The sequence below is a fragment of the Chlorocebus sabaeus genome, chromosome 16 (genome assembly GCF_047675955.1).
Source record: "Chlorocebus sabaeus isolate Y175 chromosome 16, mChlSab1.0.hap1, whole genome shotgun sequence".
Lineage (NCBI taxonomy): Eukaryota > Metazoa > Chordata > Mammalia > Primates > Cercopithecidae > Chlorocebus > Chlorocebus sabaeus.
Window position 1 is genome coordinate 21,528,228 of NC_132919.1, and position 14,216 is coordinate 21,542,443.

Below are 14,216 nucleotides of genomic sequence, written 5' to 3' on the forward strand. Positions count from 1 at the left end.
CATTCAGCGTGCCCCGTGGGAGCTCAGCAGTGGCAGGGGTAGGTTGGATGAGAGAGGGGTTAGAGGAGGAGCATTTCAGGCCGTAGGGATGATGTGTGTGGAGGGGAGCAGGATGGGTTCACCTGCTGCACCAGCCACAGCCACTTTCTGGGAAGAGCAAAAGGGAATGGGCAGCAGGGCTGACACCGTGCTAGGTCTGGCTGGCGACCGTGAGGACTTTGGACTTCTTCCCATGGAGGACTGAGATCTGCTGGAAGAGGGGATTTTTGGTTTGCTGCCAGAAGAGGCAATGTGACCAGTTTCTAATGTTTAAAAATATTTGTTCTGGCCGGGCGCGGTGGCTTACACCTGTAATCCCAGCACTTTGGGAGGCTGAGGCAGGCGGATCACCTGAGGTGGGGAGTTTGAGACCAGTCTGGCCAAAATGGAGAAACCCTGTCTCTACTAAAAATACAAAAAATTAGCCGGGCATGGTGGCGCACGCCTGTAATCCCAGCTACTTGGGGAGCTGAGGCAGGAGAACTGCTTGAACCCAGGAGGAAGAGGTCGTGGTGAGCTGAGATCGCGCCATTGCACTCCAGTCGGGGCGACAAGAGCGAAACTCCGTCTCAAAAATAAATAAATAGAAATACTCGTTCTAGGTCAGGTGCGGTGGCTCACGCCTTTAATCCCAGCACTTTGGGAGGCTGATGTGGGTGGATTACCTGAGGTCAGGAGTTTGAGACCAGTCTGGCCAACATGGTAAAACTCCATCTCTACTAAAAACACAAAAATGAGCCGGTGTGGTGGCTCACACCTGTAATCCCAGCTACTTGGGAGGTTGAGGCAGGAGAATTGCTTGTACCTGGAAGGTGGAGGTTGCAGTGAGCCAAGATCCCACCATCGCACTCCAGCCTGGGCCTCCCTGGGTGAGACTCCATCTCAAAAAATAAAAATAAAAAAATACTCATTCTGGATGTTGAAGGAGAATTGAAGTGGAACAGGGCAAGCTGGAATGGACTCGGATAAAGGGATCCTCTTTTATCCTAGATAAAGGGATCCTTCTTTATCCTAGATAAAGGGATCCTAAAAAAGGATCCATTTATCTGAGTCCAGGTGACAGACTGTGGTGCCTTGATACAGGCTGTCGGCTGTGGGTAGGTCTGAGCTGCAGCAGGAAATGCGCATTTAGGATGATTGAAGGAGTGGCCACCGTGTGGGCAGGATGTAGAGGATCGAAAAGGGATGGTGCCAGCTGGGTGCAGTGGCTCACGCCTGTAATCCTAGCACTTTGGGAGGCCGAGGTGGGCGAATCATGAGGTTGGGAGATCGAGACCATCCTGGCTAACATGGTGAAACCCCGTCTCTACTAAAAATACAAAAAATTAGCCGGGCGCGGTGGCGGGCGCCTGTAGTCCCAGCTACTGGGGAGGCTGAGGCAGCAGAATGGGTGAACCCGGGAGGCGGAGCTTGCAGTGAGCCGAGATAGTGCCGCTACACTCCATCCTGGGTGACAGAGCAAGACTGCCTCAAAAAAAAGGGGGTGGTACCTGAACCCCAGACCAGCAGCAGGAGCCGTTTCCAACTCAAGGTCCAGGGGAAGTGGGTCAGGTTGTGGTACCTCAATGGAAAAAGGGTTGTGTAGGCCTGGTGCAATGACTCATACTTGTATAATCCCAGCGCTTTGGGAGGTCATAGTGGGAGGATTGCTGGAGGCCAGGAGTTTAAGACCAGCCTGGGCAATATAGTGAGACTCTGTCTCTACAAAAAAATTTTTTTTTTTTTTTTTAAGACAGAATCTCGCTGTCACCCAGCTGGAGTGCAGTGGTGTGATGTCACTGCAACCTCTGCCTCCCAGGTTCCAGCGATTCTCCCGCTTCAGCCTCTCGAGTAGCTGGGACTACAGGCGTCCACCACCACACCTGGCTAATTTTTATATTTTTAGTAGAGATGGGGTTTCACTATCTTGGCTGGGCTGGTCTCAAACCCCTGACATCAAGTGATCTGCCTGCCTAGGCCAACCAAAGTGCTGGGATTACAGGCGTGAGCCACCACATCACACCAGGCCCTATATTTTTCTTTTTTTTTGAGACAGAGTTTCGCTTTTGTTGCCCAGGCTGGAGTGCAATAGCACGATCTTGGCTCACCACGAACTCCGACTCCTGGGTGCAAGCAATTCTCCTGCCTCGGCTTCCTGAGTAGCTGGAATTACAGGCATGCATCACCATGCCTGGCTAATTTTTTGTATTTTTAGTAGAGACGGGGTTTCTCCTTGTTGGTCAGGCTGGTCTCAAAATCCCAACCTCAGGTGATCCGCCCACCTCCCAAAGTGCTGGGATTACAGGCGCGAGCCACCACGCCAGGCCAACATTTTTTTTTTAAAGGGTGAGTAGAGCCACCCACCTTGAAACAATCTATCAAGGGTGATGGCCAGCCCAAGGCCATCTCACAAGGGAATAAAAGCCCTGCCCTCCCTCTCCTGACTTTGTCCAACTCCAGCCAGGGATTTCTATGGACAACCCAGCCACAAGCTGGAAGAATGAGATCTATTGATATAGGGTGGACCTTGGGACTGGTGGGAAAGGGTGGAGAGTACAACATATTCAGCTCAGCAGTGGAGATGAAAAGAGGCAACAGAGTTAAACTTAAGGGATTTCAAGGCAGGCAGATTACTTGAGGCCAGAAGTTCGAGACCAGCCTGGCCAGCTGAGGCATAAGAATTGCTTGAGTCCCCAGGAGGTGGAGGTTGCAGTGAGCCAACATCATGCCACTCTACTCCAGCCTGGGTGACAGAGCAAAACTTGTCTCAAAAAAAAAAAAAAGAGAGATCGGATTTGGGGAGTGAGGGAGTGAGGGAGGTTTTGGGCTTGAACAATTTGGTGGCCTATTGTTTGAGAGGAGACACTAGAAGAGGATCTACTTTGTGGGGCGGGTAACATCGTCTTCCATTTCCAGTGCGTTTTGGGGTGCCTGGAGACATCCGAGTCTAAATGCCAATAAGCCACTTGATGGATAGGTCTGGGGCTGGGGTAGCGTTTGAGCATCATCAGTGTGTGGATAGTATCGAAACCTCTGTGACTGCCTGAGAGCAGGTAAGGACAGAACAGGGAAGGCGGGGAGGAGGGCCTGGGACTGATCCCTGGGGAACACTGCCCAGCTAGAGGCCTTACACACAGCCTAGATATGCAGAGCTGCGAGCATGCAGCACCCCTTGGCATCAGAGGGCAGCAGCACAAGGGAGATGGGTGTGGGGAAGGGCCCAAAGTTCTGACCTGGCCCCTTGCTCACCCCCTTCCGCCCAGCTGGTGAGTCTGGCCAGTGAAGTCCAGGACCTGCACCTGGCCCAGAGGAAGGAAATGACCTCGAGTTTCAACAAGGGGCCCACCCTGGTGCTGCTGCCCGACGTGCCCTCCTTGATGGAGACGCTCAGCTACAGTTACTGCTATGTGGGAATCATGACAGGTGAGTGGGCCTGCCCAACAGCTCTGTCTCTCCACCGCCCTGAGTGCCTGTTCTGTGTTCCCGCCCTGCCCGGGGCAACCTCCATCCTAGCATCTGCTGCTGTGAGGGTGAGCATGTGTCTGGGTCTACGTCTCACGCCTCCGCTGGACCAGAGCTGCTTCGGGGTAGAAGCTGGCTGTTCTCAGCCTAAGTGATTCCTTGCTCTTCTCTTCTCCTGTAGCTTATCGGGAGCAGAGAGAAGAGAGAAAGGAGGTAAAGATCTATGTTAACCTGATGTTTTTGCTGCCCAGATAACAAATATTCACAGCTTAGGGCCCACTTTCAGTTTAAGGAAATATTTTTCATCTGGGCGTGGGGACTGACGCCTATAATCTCAGCACTGTGGGAGACTGAGGCCAGAGGATTGCTTGAGGCCAAGAGTTCAAGATCCACTCGGCCAATGTAGCAAGATCCCGTCCCTTTATTTTAAACCTTTATTTTAAAAAATAAATAAATATAAAATTAAAAGGGCCGGGCGCAGTGACTCACACCTGTAATCCCAGCACTTTGGGAGGCCAAGACGGGCAGATCTCCTGAGGTCAGGAGTTTGAGACCAGCCTAGCTAACATGGTGAAACCCCGTCTCTACTAAAAATACAGAAATTAGCCGGGCATGGTGGTGTGCGCCTGTAATCCCAGCTACTTGGGAGGCTGAGATGGGAGAATCGCTTGAACCCAGGAGGTGGAGGTTGCAGTGAGCCGAGATTGTACCACTGCACTCCAGCCTGGACAACAGAGCAAGACTCCGTCTCAAAAAATATATATGTATGTCGGCCAGGCACGGTGGTCTGTAATCCCAGCACTTTGGGAGGCCGAGGTGGGTGGATTACAAGGTCAGGAGATCGAGACCATCCTGGCTAACACAGTGAAATCCTGTCTCTACTAAAAATACAAAAAATTAGCTGGGCGTGGTAGTGGGCACCTGTAGTCCCAGCTACCCAGGAGGCTGAGGAAGGAGAATGGCGTGAACCTGGGAGGCAGAGCTTGCAGTGAGCCAAGATTGCGTCACTGCACTCCAGCCTGGACGACAGAACGAGACTCCGTCTCAAAAAAATGTGTCTGTATATATATATATATATATTTATATATATAATATGTGTGAGTGTGTGTATATATATGTATATATGTGTGTGAAATTTAAAAAAAAAGATTTTTCATTAATGTTTACCTCATCAAAGTTTTTCTTTCCAATAACAGCTTTAGGGAACTCTAATTCACATATTCATCCACTTAAAACATACAACTCTTGGCTTTGATTTCCTGAAAAAAAAAAGAAAAGAAAAGAAAAACCAACATACAACTCCCTGATTTTTAGTATATCCACAGAGTTGTGCAAACATGACCACTGTGTAGTTATTTTCAGAACAATTTCATACCCTGCAAAGAAACCCCATATCCATCATCCCCCAAACCTCCATCCATCCCTGGAAACCAGTAATTGACTTTCTATTTGTAAAGATTTGCCTGTTCCAGACATTGTACTTATAAATGGAATCACACAACATGTGGTCTTATTTATTTTAATTTTTTTTTCTTTCTTTCTTTTTTATTTTTAACTTCCCATGCTACATTGACCTAAACATATGGTCTTTTGTGAACATACAAAAATTTTAACCCCGGTCCCTTCTGTGAATCACACTGCTTCCTCCCTAGGCCAGATCACCATCATGTTGTAGCTAAAGTTCCACAGCTATCTCCTAGTTTCTTTCCTCCCTCCCTCCCTCCCTCCCTCCCTCCCTCCCTCCCTCCTTCTCTCCTTCCCTCCTTCCCTCCTTCCCTCCCTCCCTGGCTGGAACGCAGTAGCACAGTCACTGCTCACTGCAGCCTGGGCTCAAACGATCCTCCCGCCTCAGCCCTCCCAGTAGCTGGGATTACAGGTGCCCTCCACCACACCTGGCTAATTTTTATTTTTTGTAGTGATGGGGTCTTGCCGTTTTGCCCAGGCTGGTCTCGAACTCTTGGGCTCAAGCAGTCCTCCCAGCTAGGCCTCCCAAAGTGCTGGGATTCCAGGTGTCAGCCACCGCGCCGGCCCTTCTTTCTAATTTTCTGTCACTGTCTCTGTCTCTCTGAGTTTCTTGTCCCCGCCCCCCCCCCCCCCCCCCCCCCGTCTCTCGTTCCTCATCCCCATTTCCCTGGGCCTCTGTCCCTACCCTTGGGGTCTCCCCGGCGCCCAGTCTCTGCCCCTTTCTCTCCCTCTTCCCCCCTTCCCTCCAAGCTCCCTCTCCTCCTCCTGCAGACTTGAGCTCTGCCCACCTGCCTGTCTGACGGCGGCCCTCACTCCCCGCCCCACAGGCCCGTTCTTCCGCTACCGCACCTACCTGGACTGGCTGGAGCAGCCCTTCCCGGGGGCCGTGCCCAGCCTGCGGCCCCTGCTGCGCCGCGCCTGGCCGGCCCAGCTCTTGCTGTTCCTGCTCTCCTCCCACCTCTTCCCGCTGGAGGCAGTGCGCGAGGACGCCTTCTACGCCCGCCCGCTGCCCCCCCGCCTCTTCTACATGATCCCCGTCTTCTTCGCCTTCTGCACGCGCTTCTACGTGACCTGGATTGCCGCCGAGTGCGGCTGCATTGCCGCCGGCTTCGGGGCCTACCCCGTGGCCGCCAAAGCCTGGGCTGGGGGCGGCCCCACCCTCCAATGCCCACCCCCCAGCAGGTCAGGCGGCGCGAGGGAGGCTTCCCAAGACCCAGCAGCCCCCACCTCCAAGGGCTGGCTCTGCCCCTAGCATGGAGGAGAGCGGGGAGCAAGGGGCCAGGGCCACCATCTTTTTGTTAGCAGAGTGTCGCCCCCTTGGCAACCACGGCCTACCAGCCCCTATCGGTAGGGAAAAGAGCCCTGGTACTGACAGATGCCCCTTGTTGCTAGCGCTTGTCACCCCGCAGTATGGTGAACTGCCCCCTGTCGCTAGGAAAAGGTGGTAACTTAGCAACTCTGTGCCACCCCCCTGTTGCCACGGAAGTATCACCCTCCAGAACCAGGTTGTTCCTGCTTGCTGGGGATGCCATCCTTTGGTAGTGGTGGGTCACCCTCTGTTGCTAGGGAACCTCTGTTGCTAGGGAAACGGTTCCCTAGCAACGGAACACTGCTATTTGCTAGGGAAGCAGGATCCCTAGCAACAGTAGTTCACCTCTTTTTGCCAGAAGTTTTGCTCTGTTGCTGCAGATATGGCTCCCCTTGCACTGCGCCTTTGTTGCTAGGAGCTAGTACTGCGCCATCCCGTGGGATATTCTCACATAGCAGCCCTCAGCTGCCCTCTGTTTGCAAGGAAATAGCAATTTCCAATCCCTGACCAGTGCTGTTCCCCAACAGATGACATGCCATTCCTACCAACTACGGTTACACTGTTGCTAAGGAAGCCAAACCTCCCCCTGGTAACTATGGGTTGACCCTTGTTGCCAGAGAGGCTCCACCCCCCAACCCCCAGCACCTGTATTGCTAGGCAAGTAGCACGGCCATAGCTGTGGACTTTCTTGTGGCTGAGGAAGTATTGCCCCCGTGTTGCTAGGGAAATGGCACCCCCGCCAACCAGGAGTAGACTGCCATTGTGTTCCTCGCAGCTGCGGTCAGCCTTCCCTCAGGGGCTTGGACTGCAGCTGGGGGAACAGCCCGTCGATGTAAATGATGAACTACTCCCTGCTAGGGTTGTCCCCGAGTCGTCACCAACTGCCATTCTGTTGTGGGAGTAGTGACACCCCCACGTGAATTTATTACCACTGTCCTAATAACCATGCTCTGACCTCCAGCTGCTAGAGAGACGATGTCCCCCCAGTGAATCCAAGCAGGAATTGAAGGTTTTTCTAAATCTGCTCGGTCCCCACCCCTAAAGGAAGGCTCCCCTCCCATCATCAGAGGCCACCAAGGCTTCATATGGGCCAACGTTTCCCACTGCTGGGGCTGTCGGCATGAGTGACGAGGGAACCACTGTATTGTTAGAGGTGACACTTCTCCAACAATCACTGCGACCAGGAAAAAGCCCCTTTCTAAAAGCCTTTCTAAACATCCCAGGCCTTGTTGCTAAGGAATGCCTTTTCCTTAGCAACAAAGATCATGGGGACCCCACTGGTGCCTGGAACATCTCCCTAGCAACCATGAAGCACCTTGTTATGAGGGATGATAATCACAACTTCCCTAGCAACTGCAGTGTCCGACGATTTAGAAGGGACCATCCTTGGAGGCTTCTCTGAATATACTGAGGTTGGTTGCTTAAAGGACTCATAGCTTAGCAACCATAGCCCTTCAAGGCTTTTCATGGCTGTGGCAGGCCCCATTAGGTACCAAAAGAAGAAGAAGCCCATTGTCAGTGAACTGTACCACCCGGCCCACCCGTCGTCCTCCCCTACAGGCACCCCCTGGGCCACCCTCCCTTGTTGCCCTAGCAAGTCTGACAGCCAGAGGGCCATTGCCTGACCAGGATCCCTTCCTTAGCATCCGGGGCTGGGACACTAGCAGGCATCGGGTGGGGGCCTGGCTGAGCTGCATGTCTGTGCCCCCTCATCCTCCACCCCCCAGTCCAGAGAAGGCGGCTTCCCCGGAGTATGACTATGAGACCATCCGCAACATCGACTGCTACGGCACAGATTTCTGCGTGCGGGTGCGCAATGGCATGCGGTACTGGAACATGACGGTGCAGTGGTGGCTGGCACAGTATATCTACAAGAGCGCACCTGCCCGTTCCTATGTCCTGCGGTGAGTGAGTCCCACCAGCCTCAGGTGACACTGCAGAACTACATCACCCAGCAAGCCCCAGGGTAGCCTGCAGCTTCCCTGGCTGGGCTCCTGCCCCGGAGGCTCATGGGAGTTGTAGTTTGTTTAGCCTGGTTTTGCCCTGCCACTGATTAGTGGCAGCATGCTGGTGTAAAACCATTCCCCCTCTCTGGGTCTCAGTTTCTACTTGTGTAAAGTCAGCCTCACTTGACAGAAGCAATGTACTGAGTCCTGTGGACTCAACAGCCAGACTTCCTGGGATCTTGGCCATCCAGGTTATGGAGAAACCTTGAGGAGTTAGTTGACCTCTTAGTTGCCTCAAGTGTTAAATGGAGTTAATGCTATTTATTACTGGTTTCATAGGTAGATAGAAGGACTAAATGCGATAAAATGTGAAATGTATTTAGTGTGAGGCCTGACAGGTAAGTGCGTGCTACATATTTGTTTTTATTGTTTTTCATTTTTCCAGTATTTCTTGAGTGGAGACTCTGTGCTTGATATTGTTATCTGTGCAGCCTTTAGAAGCAGAAACTCAGGCCAGGCACGGCAGCTCGCACCTGGAATCCCAGCACTTTGGGAGGCCCAAGCAGGTGGATCATGAGGTCAGGAGTTCAAGACCAGCCTAACCAACATGGTGAAACCCTGTCTCTACTAAAAATGCAAAAATTAGCCAGACGTGTGGTGCGCACCTGTAATCCCAGCTACTTGTGAGGCTGAGGCAGGAGAATCGCTTGAACCCAGGAGGCAGAGGTTGCAATGACCGGAGATCATGCCACTGCACTCCACCCTGAGCGACAGAGCGAGACTGTCTCAAAAGAAAAAGGCCGGGAGTGGTGGCTCCTGCCTGTAATCCCAACACTTTGGGAAGCCGAGGCGGGTGGATCACGAAGTCAGGAGATTGAGACCATCCTTGTTAACATGGTGCAACCACATCTCTACTAAAAATACAAAATATTACCTGGGCGTGGTGGTGTGCACCTGTAGTCCCAGCTACTGGGGAGGCTGAGGCAGGAGAATGGCTTGAACCCAGGAGGTGGAGGCTGCAGGGAGCCGGAATCTCGCCACTGCACTCCAGCCTGAGCAACAGAGTGAGACTCCACCTCAAAAAAAAAAAAAAAAAAAAAAAAAGAAGTAGAAACTCATAGCCAGGCGCGGTGGCTCACACCTGTAATCCCAGCAGTTTGGGAGGCCCAGGCAGGTGGATCACTTTGAGGTCAGGGAAATATGGTGAAGACCAGCCTGGGCAATATGGCGAAACCCCTTCTCTACTAAAAATACAGAAAATTAGCCGGGAATGGAGGCGGGCGCCTATAATCCCAGCTACTCGGGAGGCTGAGGCAAGAGAATTGCTTGAACCCAAGAGGCGGAGGTTGCAGTGAGCCGAGGTCACCTGAGCAACAGAGCAAAACTTCGTCTCAAAATAAAATAAAACAGGCCGGGCACAGTGGCTCACGTCTGTAATCCCAGCACTTTGGGAGGCAGAGGTGGGCGGATCACAAGGTCAGGAGATCAAGACCATCCTGGCTAACATGGTGAAACCCCGTCTCTACTAAAAATACAAAAAATTAGCTGGGCGTGGTGGCAGGCGCTTGTAGTAAGCGGCTGAGGCAGGAGAACAGCATGAACCTGGGAGGCGGAGCTTGCAGTGAGCTGAGATTGTGCCACTGCACTCCAGCCCGGGCGACAGAAAAGACTCTATCTCAAAAAAAATAAAAAAGTAAAAAAGCAAAAATTAATTAATCAATTAAATTAAATTAAACATGGAAGGGGAAGACCCAGCAGGAGTAAGTTTTGGGAGTAAGAAGGATGAGGAAACAGGGCTTGGGTTTTAGTCTGATTGACTTTGAGGTGACTATTAGATTTCCAGTTGAGGTTATTGGATAGGTAATTATGTAATTCTGACGCTTAAGGGAAAAGTCGCTCTTAAAAGGAGACGCTTGAGTTGCATCAGGTGTAAATTATACCTTTACAAATTTTTATTATTATTATTTATTGTTATTATTTTTTCGATGCTCTGTCACCCAGGGTGAAGTGCAGTGGTGTGATCTCAGCTCACTGCAACCTCCATCTCTGGGTTCAAGTGATTCTCATGCCAAGAGCAGACGCAGGGTTTCGCCATGTTGGCCAGGCTAGTCTTGAACTCTTGGCGTCAAGTGATCCACCTGCCTCAGCCTCCCAAAGTGCTGGGATTACAGGTGTGAATCACCATGCCTGGCCAAAATTTTTTAATTTATTTATTATTATTTTTTTTTTTACTTTTTAAAAAATATAGAGAGATGAGGTCTCGCTGTGTTGACCAGGCTGTTCTCAAACTCCTGGCCCCAAGCAGTCCTCCCATCTCAGCCTCCCAAAGTGCTGGAATTACAAGCGTGAGCCACTGCATCTGGCCAGGTATATAGATGATACTTAAAGCTCTGGGGCTGAGGCCAGGTCAAAGCCCAGAGCACCCCAGTGTTTACACAAGTGCTTCTCAACTGGGGGCAGTTGTGCTGCTGCTGCACCTCCAGGAGACACGTGGCAATCCCTGGAGACATTTTGTTTTAACTGGAAGGTGCTAGTGGGATGTAGTGTGTGGAGGCCAGGGATGCTCCTAAACATCTTAAAATGCACAGGATTCCTCCTTTTTGTTTATTTTACAGCTGAAGTGAAGTGGCATGATCTCGACTCACTGCAACCTCCCCCTCCCGGGTTCAATCGATCCTCCTGCCTCAGCCCCCCTAGTACCTGGGATTACAGGCAAGCGCTACCATACCAGGCTAATCTTTGTATTTTTAGTAGAGACTGGGTTTTGCCATATCGGCCAGTCTGGTCTTGAACTCCTGACCTCGGGTGATCCACCTGCTGCGGCCTCCCAAAGTGCTGGGATTACAGGTGTGAGCCACTGCACCGGCCAGAGGTTTTTTTTTTTGTTTTTTTTTTTTTAATCATCAGGTTACTTTTGTGCTTCTAGCACTCAGATGTGTCTGAGGGACAAGTCAGTGACCACAACAGGAAAGACCTCCCTCAGGTCACCGTCTGTGGCAAAGCTCACTGATAGATACACAGATGGGGAGTGAGATGGACAGCGATTTCTCTCGTTGGTAAAGATGGGGTGAGAGCCTGACTCTGTAGGTCTTCAAGGGTTAGGGAAATAAATTTACGGGTATATGAGGAGAGGGGACCAAAACTCTGGGTCCCAAAAGAGGAGGCGACCGAGGCTGGAGATTTCCGAGTCTTCAGGAGGCAGGAATTATATTCTTGAATCCCTGAAGGAAGAAGAGGCTGGGACTCCGAATCCTGGGTCCTGAGGGAAAGGATAGGAGGGATTCTGGGTGGGAGGGGATGAACTGGGCCCCTAAAAAGAAAGGAGTAGAGACTCCTGGTGCCCTGAGGGAGGAAGGGGGACAGGCTTCCAAAATCCTGAGTTCCTGAAGGAAGAGGGGACCTGGGCTGTATAGAGGAATGGGAGGCTGGGGGCTCCTGGTTTTTTTTCTTTTTTTTTTTTTTTTTTTGAGGAGGAGTTTCACTCTCGTTGCCCAGGCTGGTGTGCAGTGGCACAATCTCAGTTCACTGAAACCTCTGCCTCCCGGGTTCAAGTGATTCTCCTCTGCCTTAGGCTCCCAAATAGCAGAGATTACAGGTGCCTGCCACCACATCAGGCTAATTTTTGTATTCTTAGTAGAGACAGGGTTTCACCATGTTGGCCAGGCTGGTCTCAAATCGAACTCCTGCCCTCTTTTTTAAAGACTGAGTCTCACTCTATCGCCCAGGTTGGAGTGCAGTGGTGCAATCTCAGCTCACTGCAACCTCCACCTCCCAGTTTCAAGTGATTCTCCTGCCTCAGCCTCCTGAGTAGCTGCGATTACAGGCACACACTATCACGCCCAGCTAATCTTTTGTATTTTTAGTAGAGATGGGGTTTCATCGTGTTAGCCAGGATAGTCTTGATCTCCTGACATCGTGATCTGCCCACCTCGGCCTCCCAGGTAGCTGGGATTACAGGTGTGAGCCACCACGCCTGGCCCTTTTTTCTTTTTTTTTAATAGAGATGGAGTTTCACTATGTTGCCCAGGCTGGTCTTGAACTCCTGGCGTCAAGCAGCCCTCCCACTTCAGCCTCCCAAAGTGCTGCAATTACAGGCGCCAGCTGTTGCCCCCTGCCTCCACACTCTTGAAGAACCAGAAAACCAGTGGTCCTCCCTTCTCAAGAAAACAGGACTTGGCCAGGTGCAATGTAATTCCAGTATTTTGGGAGGCCAAGGTGAGAGGATCACTTAAGCTTGGGAGTTCGAGACCAGCCTGGGCAACACAGCAAGACTCCGTCTCTACAAAGAAAAAAAAGAGGCTGGGTGCAATGGCCCACCCCTGTAATCCCACACTTTGGGAGGCCGAGGCGGATGGATCACAAGGTCAGGAGATCAAGACCATCCTGGCCAATGGGGTGAAACCCCATCTCTACTAAAAATACAAAAATGGCCAGGCACGGTGGCTCACGCCTGTAATTCCAGCACTTTGGGAGGCCGAGGCAGGCGAATCACAAGGTCAAGAGATTGAGACCATCCTGGCCAACATGGTGAAAAAAATTAGCCTGGCGTGGTGGCACACACCCATAGTCCCAGCTGCTCGGGAGGCTGAGGCAGGAGAATCACTTGAACCCGGGAGGTGGAGGTTGCAGTGAGCTGAGATTGCACCACTGCACTCCAGCCTGGGTGACAGAGCAAGACTCAGTCTGAACAACAACAAAAAAATACAAAAATTAGCTGGGTTTGGTTGTGCTTGCCTGTAATCCCAGCTACTTGGGAGGCTGAGGCATGAGAATCACTTGAACCCGGGAGGCAGAGCTTGCAGTGAGCCGAGATCGGGCCACTGCACTCCAGCCTGGGTGACAGAGCAAGACTCTGTCTCAAAAAAACAAAACAAAACAAAACAAAACCCATTGGGCTGAAGAATTAGACTTGTTGGTCCTGGGAGAGGAAGGGCAGTGGAACATAAAATGTTAAATCTTTAAAGGAGGGGAGGGCCTTCATAGGGCTGTGAGTGTGTATGGGAGGCTGCGAGCTTCTGGATCCCTGAAGGAGACCTATGGCCTCCTCCGCCTTCCAGAGCTAGGGGCATGGTTCTGAGCGGGGAGGGCCTGGGGCCTGGTCTCCTGGATCTGAGGGAGGAGGGAGGTGGGGTCTGGACTCCTGGGTCTGAGGGAGTGGGGGCAGGGGCCTGGACTCCTGGGTCTGAGGAAGGAAGGGGTGGGGCCTGGACTCCTGGTCTGAGGGAGGAGGGGCTGGGGTCCTGGACTCCTGGGTCTGAGGGAGGAAGGGCTGGAGCCCCGGACTCCTGGATCTGGGGTCTGTGGGCACTGGGGACCTGGACTCACAGGTCCTGACTCCCAGCTGCCTCCTCAGGAGTGCCTGGACCATGCTGCTGAGTGCCTACTGGTAGGGCCTCCATCCAGGCTACTACTTGACCATCCCTCTGTGCCTGGCTGCTGAGGGCCGGCTGGAGTCAGCCTTGCAGGGGCGGCTAAGCCCAGGGGGCCAGAAGGCCTGGGACTGGGTGCACTGGTTCCTGAAGATGCGCGCCTATGACTACATGTGCATGGGCTTCGTGCTGCTCTCATTGGCCGACACGCTTTGGTACTGGGCCTCCATCTACTTCTGTATCCACTTCCTGGCCCTGGCAGCCCTGGGGCTGGGGCTGGCTTTGCGTGGGGGCAGCCCCAGCCAGCGGAAGGCAGCATCCCAGCCCACCAGCCTTGCCCCGGAGAAGCTCCGGGGGGAGTAAGCTCCGTGACGCTCCCTCTGCCAGCTGGTCCCGGGAATTCTGTGAACCAGGCCACTGTCTCCTCCCCAGAAAGAGTCCTTACCTTGGAGAGTGTCCTGGAGAGAATTTCCTTTTCCCCAGCTAAATACTCTGCCTGCAACTGAAGCAGACCTGGGGGTGTCCTCCCTGCCCTCCACCCAGGGACCACCTCCACTCCTACAAAATCAAAGTTTTGTCCAGACAAGAGTCTCATGGGCCCCTGCTCCAGCTTCTGGGTATCCAGAGAGCACTGCACTTCCCCAAAAT

At 52.4% G+C, this 14,216-nt stretch overlaps 1 pseudogene; it reads left to right on the top strand.

The window, feature by feature from the left end:
• The first annotated feature begins 3,335 nt into the window (after nt 1-3,335).
• LOC140708586 (lysophospholipid acyltransferase 7 pseudogene) lies at nt 3,336-6,196 on the top strand (annotated as a pseudogene).
• Nucleotides 6,197-14,216: the final 8,020 nt, after the last annotated feature.